The sequence below is a fragment of the Elephantulus edwardii genome, unplaced genomic scaffold (genome assembly GCF_000299155.1).
Source record: "Elephantulus edwardii isolate Elephantulus edwardi_28Jun2011 unplaced genomic scaffold, EleEdw1.0 scaffold00414, whole genome shotgun sequence".
NCBI classification, from domain to species: Eukaryota; Metazoa; Chordata; class Mammalia; order Macroscelidea; family Macroscelididae; genus Elephantulus; species Elephantulus edwardii.
In genome coordinates, this window is record NW_006400164.1 from 1,111,953 (window position 1) to 1,122,266 (window position 10,314).

The window sequence follows — 10,314 nt, forward strand, 5'->3', positions numbered from 1 at the left end:
GAAGGCAATGTCCTTACACAACTCTGTTTTCTCTACTTGAGAGCCATTACTGGAGAGACCTAGAAGCTGGTTTATTACTGCCAATGCCCTCAGTGCCTAGGAGTCTCAGTTTTTCAATGCTGGAGTTAAATATGAACAACACATCACAGATTCCACTTCAGTCTACTTGAACTCATTTCTAGGATTTGTATAAGCTATTGGAGATTCAAAAAAATCACTGCAAGTATACAATTTGTTCTTTTTCAGGCCTCATTTGTGTCATCAAGTCTGTATTATCATTCCTTTCTCATTGTCTCTAACTTTTTTATTCCAGTCACCATTCTTGCTTTTATGGATTTTACCATGCCTTGCTTTTATGTTTGGTCAATTCTGAACTGTAAAATTTGGTTAAAATCTTCAATTTTCTCCTCTTTGGCCTTATTTGTTGGAGTATATATTAGAGTAATGGTCATATTAATGGGTTTCTTTGTATGCATGTGCGTAATATCCTCTCACTCACAGTATTGTACTTTAAGATAGAACTTAAAATTATCTTTTTTACTATGATGCAACACCATTCTGCCTCTGTTTTTCATTTCTGACATAGTATACTATGCGATTGCCTGAACCAAAGTGGCCTAAGTCAGTCCATTTCATCTCACCAATGACTAGAATATGCATTCATTTAATTTTATTTTGCACAAATTCCAGTTTTCTAGTTTTAATTGCAATTCTTCGTTTAATAATATTTTGTACATTTCATGTTCCAGCTTTAAGGGATGTTTGCAGATGCTTCTCTTCATTTTGATTGACTTCCAAACTAAGCTCTACCTCTAATATTATGTGTGTTCCTCTACTGTTAACAGGATTTTCAGATGCCTGATAGTTAAGATGTGGATGACCAATCCTGTTTCTTAGTATATATGATTCTGAGATAGCTACCACCATTGCTTGATGAAAGTGAGGAGGACTTGAAGTACTTGATACAGAAGATGAAATAATGTATTCTTCAAGAATGAATGCATAGGCAACATTATGATAGTTGGAATAAAGATTGAAATTGTCAATGAGTTAATCTTACATAGATCTACGATCAACAAACGCCTGTGATACCAGCAGTCAGGAGATCAGATGTATTGCACTGTGAAAGTCTGTAGTCAGGGACATCTACAAGTTATTGAGGAACAATGGCATCTGTTTGAGGACTAAGGTGTGCTGCTACAGACCATGGCCTTTTCAATTACTTGTTATGTATCTGAGAGCTAGACTTTGAATAAAGATAGTAGAAAATGAATTGATTCCTTTGGGCTGTGGTGTTAGAGAAGATTACTGAACAAGGGATGTACTACTAAGAGAACAAACATCTGTACTGGAGAGGGTGAAACAAATTTGCTCCTTGGAGGCAAAGCTTTTGTATCATATACTCTGGGAATGTTGTCAAAAGGGAGGAAAGGACAGTATGCTTAGAAGTGTACAGAGTCAACAGAGGAAATAAAGACCTTGGATAAGATAAATTGACACAGTGACTGTGGCAGTGGTCTCCAGTATGTCAGGGATTGTGTGGATGGCACAAAATAGGACAGGGTTCAGAGCTGCTGCTCATAGGGTCACTATGAGTTGTGCTAACCCTGACATCACCTAGTATCAACAACAACCGTATAGGAGATTATCTACTGGGATTCTAATGTACATCTTTCCTTTAGGGAAATTGATGAGATAAAGTTAGGCTGAATAAATTACAGTGTCCATGCATGGCCTTCTTCTTGTATAGAAATCTAGATAAATTTTTGTTTACTTGAGATTTTAGTGAAAGTTTACAGAGAACCTGGATTTCAATTCATTTATTGTTGCACATTTTCCTCCCTGCTTCCCATTCCCTGCCCCAGTTCATTTTTTCTTGGAAAAAATTTCTTTCATTGTTATACAGTCCCCACCCCCAGTCCACTTTACTGTGAAGCTCTTATTCTGGACTCTTGTCATGCCAATAATACCTAACCATATATTCCTTTTATGCAGTTCTCTCCCTTGTCTGTTTCAATGCTGTATACATTATTTATCTCCTCTTTTCTTAGTCTCCACTAACCCCTACGTCAGTCATGTTTTATAACAGTGGCATTATGCAGTATTTGTCATTTTGTGACTGATATATTTCACTCAAAATAATGTCCATCATGGTCACCCACTTTTTATAATATTTAATGAGTTCTTTGTTTTTCAATGAGCATAGTATTCCATTGTGTGAATATACCTCAGCTTCTCAATCCATTTATTTGTTAATGGGCACCTGAGTTGTTTCCAACTCTTTGCTACTGTGAACAAAACAGCAACAAACATGACTGTGCATATATCTGCTTGGGTTAGCAGTTCTGGTTTCTCTAGAGTATATTCTCAGTAGTGGAAATGCTGGTTCAAATGGTATTTCTATTTTTAAATTTTTGAGAAAGCGCCATACTTCCTTCCATGGTGATTGCACCATTTTATACTCCCACCAGCAGTGAATAAGTGTTATAGTTTCTCCACAAACTTGCCAGCATTTGTTGTTTGCTGCTCTGTTGAATTTTACTATTCTTACTGGGGTGAGATGATAACTCATAGTAGTTCTGTGGATTATTTTCTTTTAATCCTTATTAGAAATAGGGATCTCTGGTAGGTTAGTGGTAGGGAATTGTCCTGGCATCCCAAAGGCATGCACTTCAAATTTACCAGCTACCCTGTTGGGGAAAGGTCAAGAATTTCCTCCTGGGTGAGTAAATTGCTTCTGAAAATGCACTGGAGGGTAAGTTCTGAGTTGATACTGATTTGACAGTAAACAACAAAACTTCGATTAAGCAGCTCTGGAAGCCTAGAGGTAAGAAGTTGTGCTACTACCCCTAAGTTACCTCCACCAACTGCACCACAGAAAAATGATGGACAATTTTCTCCTGTGCAATGTATAGACTTTAAAAGGAGTGTAGGTTACAAGTCAGTTGTGATTTGACAGAACATAACAACAAAAACTCTAATTAGTGTAGGTGGTTTAACTGATAATGACTTCGTCTAACACTTATCTAACACTCTCATTTAACACTCATCCCCTTGGGGGTCTGAGATACATCTCTCAGCACTATTTACTCTAGAAATTGAGCAAAAGTGCCCCAAAAGGTGCCAAAATGGGTGACTGAATTAGAAATACTTTTTCTCCTAATCCAGTGTGATAGCTAGTGATTTTTAACATTTCCTCATATGTGTGTTGGCCACTTGAACATCCTCCTTGGTGAAAAATCATTTCATATTTTTACTCATTTTGAAATTGTGTTATCAGTCTTCTTCTTGTGGAAGCACTGAGGATTCAGCATATTCTAGTGGTTTCTCTTATCTGAAATGTTTGTTGTTGCCAAATATTTTTCCCCAGTCTGTGTGCTTTATTTCTACTCTTGGGGGGAAACAAAAATGATACAAATAGGAATTTGGTTTTTATTTTTTATTCTCTTAATTTTTATTGAATGTTAACAGAAGAGTAACAATATGATACAGTCTTTCAAAAATAATCACTGCTATTAACTGGGATAAAAAGAAAACCCAGGAGCTAAAGGTATGATGACTCCAGTGCCTGCTACTCACTCAGTCTTGATGTGGAGCAGACTGTGTGATTTCAGGACATTTGTCTCATTGATTTACAGTATATTTTACCTATCCACAAGCACATACATTTGCTTCCTTTTCACAAGATCATGCATTGAAGGGATTAACAATTCATTTATAATGACACATTTCCCATGGATAAGTACTCATAACATCTATGTGTTTTAATGTGGACAGATATAACAGTGAACAAGATAGAAGTCCACCTTTCATACACTTTGAAGTTTAGAATGTACAGATAAAGGAAGAATCAGAGGAGAAAAAAATTAAGATTTAATAGTGTTGATGTTGTTGTTTGGCTCTTTCCAGTCACATACAACTATGAACACAGGATCTGGAACTTGCCCTAACCTGTGCCATCCTCATGATTTCTGATATGCTTAAGTATATTTTCACCACTGAGCCAGTTGGCAGCACTGTGATGGATAGAGAAGAGGTTAACATTTTTTAGCAATTTCAGCTTGCTCAGCTCCACAATCAACACTCTTGGCACAAGTAGTCAGGCAATCAAAAAATGAATTGGATTGGGGAAATCTGTTGTCAGAGACTTCTCCAAAGTGCAAAGGAACATTTCTTAACTATGCCTCTTGTAGGTAGCATATTGATTACATTTGTTTTTCATCTAATCTGTTACTCTTTATCTCTTAAGCAATTTATTTAAGCTGATTATTTTCAATTTGGACATCTACAGGCCAGGGTTTTTTTGTCATTTTCCTGAGTTCCTTTTGAATGGTGGTGTTGGCTAATGTGGTGAATCCACTTTTCTTTTGCTGTCTCTCTGTGAAGGACTTCCTTAAGTACTTCTTGTAGATTTGATCTTATTTTTAAGAATTCCTTGAGTCCCTGCTTTTCTGCAAATAACCTTGTTTTTCTTTTATATATAATAGTCAGAGTCTCTGGATACAAGATCCTTGACTGATGATTATTTTCTTTCAACTTTTTGTATATGCATTCTCATTGTCTTCTGGCTGGCATGTTCTGCTATGAAATTGGAACTTGAATTTTATTGTTTCTCCTTTAGAGATGACTCTGTTTTTTCTTAACAGCTTTTTCCTTCTCTTGTTTTTTCTTTAATAGGTTTGCATACAATCATTTGTATACACTGTTTTCTTCGTGTATATTGTGTCTTATACAATCTTTCATATATGTTGTATTTTATATAGTTAATTAATCTTGCTCTCTATTATCATTCCATCTCGTCAAGTCCCACTGAATCTTTCCAATTCCTCCACTACCCTTCTCCCATTAAGCTCTTCTATCCTAGTGATTTTTCTCCTCCTCCTTTTTCTGCCATCCTTCTCTCCTTCCCCTTTTGCATTTATACATTTCTGGGGTTTATATAAACTTTTTTGTTGTAATTGTGATTTTAATAAAAGTTTATAGAAATTTGTATTCTAGGATAAGAATAGATAAATGATCAACTCTTACTTGTTTCTTGCTCTGTTATCCTTCTATTTCACAGTCATGGTCTTAGGCAGTATTAGTATTACGTGACTGATTTATTTCACTCAGTATAATGCTATCTATACTTTCCCATGGTATATGGTATTTCACAAAATCATTGCTTTTTAATGCAGTATAGTACTTTTTGGTGTGATTGTACCACAAATTTCAATCCATTTGTTTGTGGATGAGCATTTGGACTGTACCTATTTTCTTGCTATTGTGAATAACCCTACCGTGAAAAGAGATGTACATATCTCCATTTGGATTTCAGTTGTAGTATATTCCTACCAGTGCAATAGTTGCCTTATATGGAATTTCTGTGTTTAGCTATGTTTCAGGAAAGACCAAATCACCTTTCACAGCATTAGTACCAATTTACAGTCCCACCGCAGTGCATAAGCATCCCAATCTCTCTGCAGCTCCTCTGACATTAATTGCTTGTTGTGTTAGTAAACTTTGCAACTGCTTCTGGGGTAAGATGAAATCTCACTGTTTTGATTTACATCTCACTGACTGTCAATGACTTTGAAGTTTTATTCATGTGTTTGTGAGCCACCCAAATGTCCTCCTTTGTGAAGAGTCTTTACCCACATTTTGTGATTGGGTTATCAGTCTTTTTCTTTTTGAACTCTTATAGTACTCTGTAAACTTTAATTATGAGAACTTTGCTGAAATGTCATTGCCAAGCATTTTCCCCCATTCTCCATTCTGTAGGTTTTCTTTTCAGCTTATTGGAGAAAGTTTTTTATGCACACAGGGATTTGATGTTAGAAGGTCCCATTTGTCAATTTTATCTTCTGATTGTACATTTTTGGTTATTTGCAACTTCATTTATGCCATATGCTACAGCTTCTAAATTGTTCCCTTTTTATTACTTATCCTTTTTATAATTTAAGATTCACCCCTAGGTCTCTGATCCAGATTTAGTGTTTTTGGGGGTTTTTTGCATGGTGTGAACTACAGTTTCTGTTTCCATTTTCTGCAGGTAGATGTCCACATTTGCCACATTTGTTAGAGAGACTATCATCTCTCCACGTAATGGGTTTTATTTCCTTGTTGATTATCAGTTGATGATAGGAAGATGAGTTGATTTCTGGGTTCTTGATTTTATTCCATTGATCTATTGTACAATAATGTTTTCAAGTCTTTTGTATTGTTTTTTTTTAGAACAGTTTTGTTTTTTCTGAATCACTTTCCTTTCGAAATGAAAATGGAAATTGTTTTTTCTATCTCTTGAGGAATAAGTTTGATATCTATATTGAGAGTGTGTTGAATCGGTAGATTGCTTTTGGTAGAATCATCATTTTCACAGTGTTAGCTCTTTCTATCCAAGAACAAGGAATATTTTTCCATTTAGTTAAGTTTCTTATTGTTCCTTGTAACAGAGTTTTGTAGTTTTCCTTATAAAGTTGTTTTGTGTCTCTAATAAGGGTTGTTGTTGTTGTTATGTGCCTTCGAGTCAACTCCCACTCATAGTGACCCTATGTACCCTATGTCCCTGCTCTGGACACTGCTCTTTCTTGAACCAATTTCACTGTCTCTGACACACCTACCTCTATTACCTGAGTCACTGAGTCAATCTATTTCATCCAGGGTTTTCCTTTCTTGTGCTATCCTGCCACCCTATCAACCATAGTCCCACCTAGCAGCATTCCTATGTATGTGAGATAAGTCTCAAAAAACCTTGTCTACAAGGAGCAGCTTGGTTTCATCCTTCCAAGGGTAGACTTGTTGTTCTTTTAGAACTTCACGATTTGCTCAAAACTCTTCTTCAGCATCACCTCAAAGGCATGAATTCCTCTTCTGTCATCCTTCGTCATTGTTCAGCTCTCTAACACATAGCAAGTAGACTGATATCGCTACTTTTTTAGTATTCTAAAGAGGTCTCTGACAGCAGATTTTCCCAATACAATGGTTTGGTGTATTTTTTTTTTTTGTGTGTGTGTGTGTGTGGTTTTTGTGGGGTTTTTTTTCTTTTCTATTTTATGTCTTGGCTGCTTGTACCAAGAGTGTTGATTGTGGAGCCAAGCAAGCTGAAGTTGTTAAAAAACTCAATCTCTTCTCTATCATGATTTTGCCAATTGGCCCATTGATGAGAATCTTTGTTTTCCTGATATTGATCTTCAATCCATATTGAAAGCTGCAGTCCTTGACCACCTGCAGCAAGTACTTCAGTTCCTCCTCAGTTTCAAGAAACAAGGTTGTGTCATCTTCATAAAACAAGTTGTTAATGAGTTTTCCTCCAATCTTGATGCCACATTCATCCTTATAAAGTCCAGCTTCCCAGGTAATCTGTTCTATATATAGATTGAAAAGGTATTTATAAATAGTTTTACTTTTCTAGTTTCTTTTCCTGTGCTTTCTTTGTTGTGCAGAAATCCAAAGGATTTTTTGTATGTTGATATTATATCCTGCCACTTTACTGTTGCCCTAATAGCAAGAAGCTACATAATGAGTCCAAAGCAGGTGTTTCAAATTGATGAGCTTCACCACATAATAAAGATGAGCAATCTCTTTCTGTGTGATTTACTAACTCTGAAAAATTGTTGAAGGGTGAGATATGGCTCAGTTCTGACATAATGGTATGGTGTTGTTATTGTTAATATGCAATTGAGTCACCTGTGACTCATAGCAACCCTATGACAACAGCCCTAAACCTTACTCAATGTTGTGCCAAATTTATTGTCTCTCACATACCTATCCCCATTACCCCAGTTACTGAATTAATCCATCTTCTCCAGGGTCTTCCACTCTTGCTCGACCCCTCCACCCTCCGAAGTTTGATGTCCCTCTCCAAGGACTGGTCCCACCTTGCTACATGCCCAAAGTATGTCCAATGAAGCTTCAGAATCCTTGCTTCTAAGGAACAGCCTGGTTTCACTTTCTCTAGGATGAGCCCGTTTGTTTTCTTAGCAGTCCATGGTATATTCAATACTCTTATCCAACAACACAGCTCAGAGACATCAGTTCTATCAACACTAGTCATTGTACAGCTTTCTGATGGAGAGCAAATGATTGGGAATACCATGGCTTAGCTCAGGCACGCCTTAGTCTCCAGAGTGATATTGTTGATCTTCAGAACTTTGGAGAGGTCTCTGACAGAAGACTTTTCCAGTGTAATTCATCTTTTCATTTACTGGCTGCTGATACCAAGAGTTTTGTTTATGGAGCCAAGCAAACAAAAGCTGTTAATAATTTCAAACTCTTCACCATCTGTCATGATATTGCCAATCATCCCAGTGGTGAGAATCTTGTTTTTTAGATGTTGAGCTTCAATCCATATTGAAGGATTCACTCTTTGACCTTCTTCAACAAGCAGTTCGGGTCCTCCTCAGTTTCAACAAGCATGGGTCTGTCATCTGCATAATGCAGATTGTTGATTAGTCTTAATGGTTGATGACTTAGTGGTATACAACAAAAGCTATTAAACTTATATACTATATCTAATAATTTTCCTGTTGAATCTTTGGTGTTTTCTCTTTTTACTATCATATAATCTGCATACAGAGATATTTTCATCACATTTTAATATTTCTCATTTATTTCAGTTATCTTATTGACATTCCATACCTTTTCAACCTGTATGCAGAGCAGATTATCCGAGAGGCTGGGCTCTAAGAGGAGAAGTGTGGCATTAGGATTGGTAGAAGACCTATTAACAATCTGTATTATGCAGATGACACAACCCTGCTCACTGAAACTGAAGAGGACCTCATGCACTTACTGTAGAGGGTCAAGGACTGCAGCCTTCAGTATGGACTGAGGCTCAATATCAGGAAAACAAAGATTCTCACCACTGGACGAATAGGTAGCATCAGGATGGATGGGGAAGAGATTGAGATTGTTCACAACTTCAGGTTGCTCGGCTCCATGGTCGACACTCTTAGCACCAGCAGCCAGGAAATTAAAAAACGTATTGCGATGGGAAAGTCTGTGGTTAATGACCTCTCTGAAGTACTGAAGAGCAACGGTGTCTCTCTGGAGACTAAGGTGCGCCTGATACAGGCCAAGGTCTTTGCAATCACTTTTTATGCATCAGAGAGTTGGACAATGACTAGGGAGGACAGAAGGAGAATTGGTGCCTTTGAGATGTGGTGCTGGAGGAGAGTAGTGAATATACCCTGGACTGCCAAGAAAACAAACAGATCCATCCTAGAGAGGGTTAAACCAGGCTACTCCTTGGAGGCAAGGATTCTGGGGCTTCGTCTGACATACTTTGGACATGTTGTAAGGAGAGACAGGTCCTTGGAGAGGGACATCATGCTTGGTAGGGTAGAGAGACAGTGCAGGAGGGCAAGACCCTCTATGAGGTGGATTGATTCAGTGACTGGGGTAATCGGGATGGGTGTGTCAGAGGCAATGCGATTGGCACAGGATAGAGCAGGGTTTAGGGCTATTGTACATGGGGTCGCTATGAGTCGCAAGCAACTCGACGGCACATAACAACAACAACAACAACCCTTTGATTTTTAGTCTGTCTTTCTCTTCATTTCTTAGATGTTTCTCTTATAGGCAACATATTGACAGACTTTGGGATCTTTTTAGTTATTCTGCGACCTTTTTTCTCTTAATTGGTGCATTTAAGCCATTTATATTGAATATGATTATTGACAGGTCAGGATTTATGGTTCCCATTTTGCGGCATTCCTTCTTTCAGTTGTTGTTAGTTATTTTGGTCCTTGTATCTTCCTTTGCTCTCTCTATATGAAGTAATTCCTTTAATATTTCTTGTATAGTCTTATTTTCATGATTTTTTTAAGTTCTTGCTTTTCTGATAGTGACTTTATTTCTTCTCATTTTATGAACAGATTTGTTAGTTACATGATACCCAGCTGGCAATTGTTTACTTTCTGCCTTTTATAAAGGCCATCCTTGTTTTCTTGCTAACATGATCTCTGCTGAGAAGCTAAAGCTTAATCTAAATTGTTCATAAATGTAGGTGGCTTTTTTGTTTTTCTTATGAGGCTTTTAGTATTCTAGCCTTGTATTTTATTTTGGAGAATGTGACTGTGATAAGACTAGAGGTTTTCCTTTTAGGTCTAGTTGTCTTGATGTCTGCTGAACTTCTTAAATGTGTACTTCTATCTTTTTCATGATACTTAGGAAGTTTTCTTCTAGTTTCTCTTCCATAATTTTCTCAGTTACCATTTTTACCCCATTTCCTCCTATTCTGGAATTCCAACCACATACATGTTGTTTTATTTGATTTATCTCACATGATTCTGAAGTTTTCTCCATTTCCCTTCCATTTTACTAAGTTTTCATTGA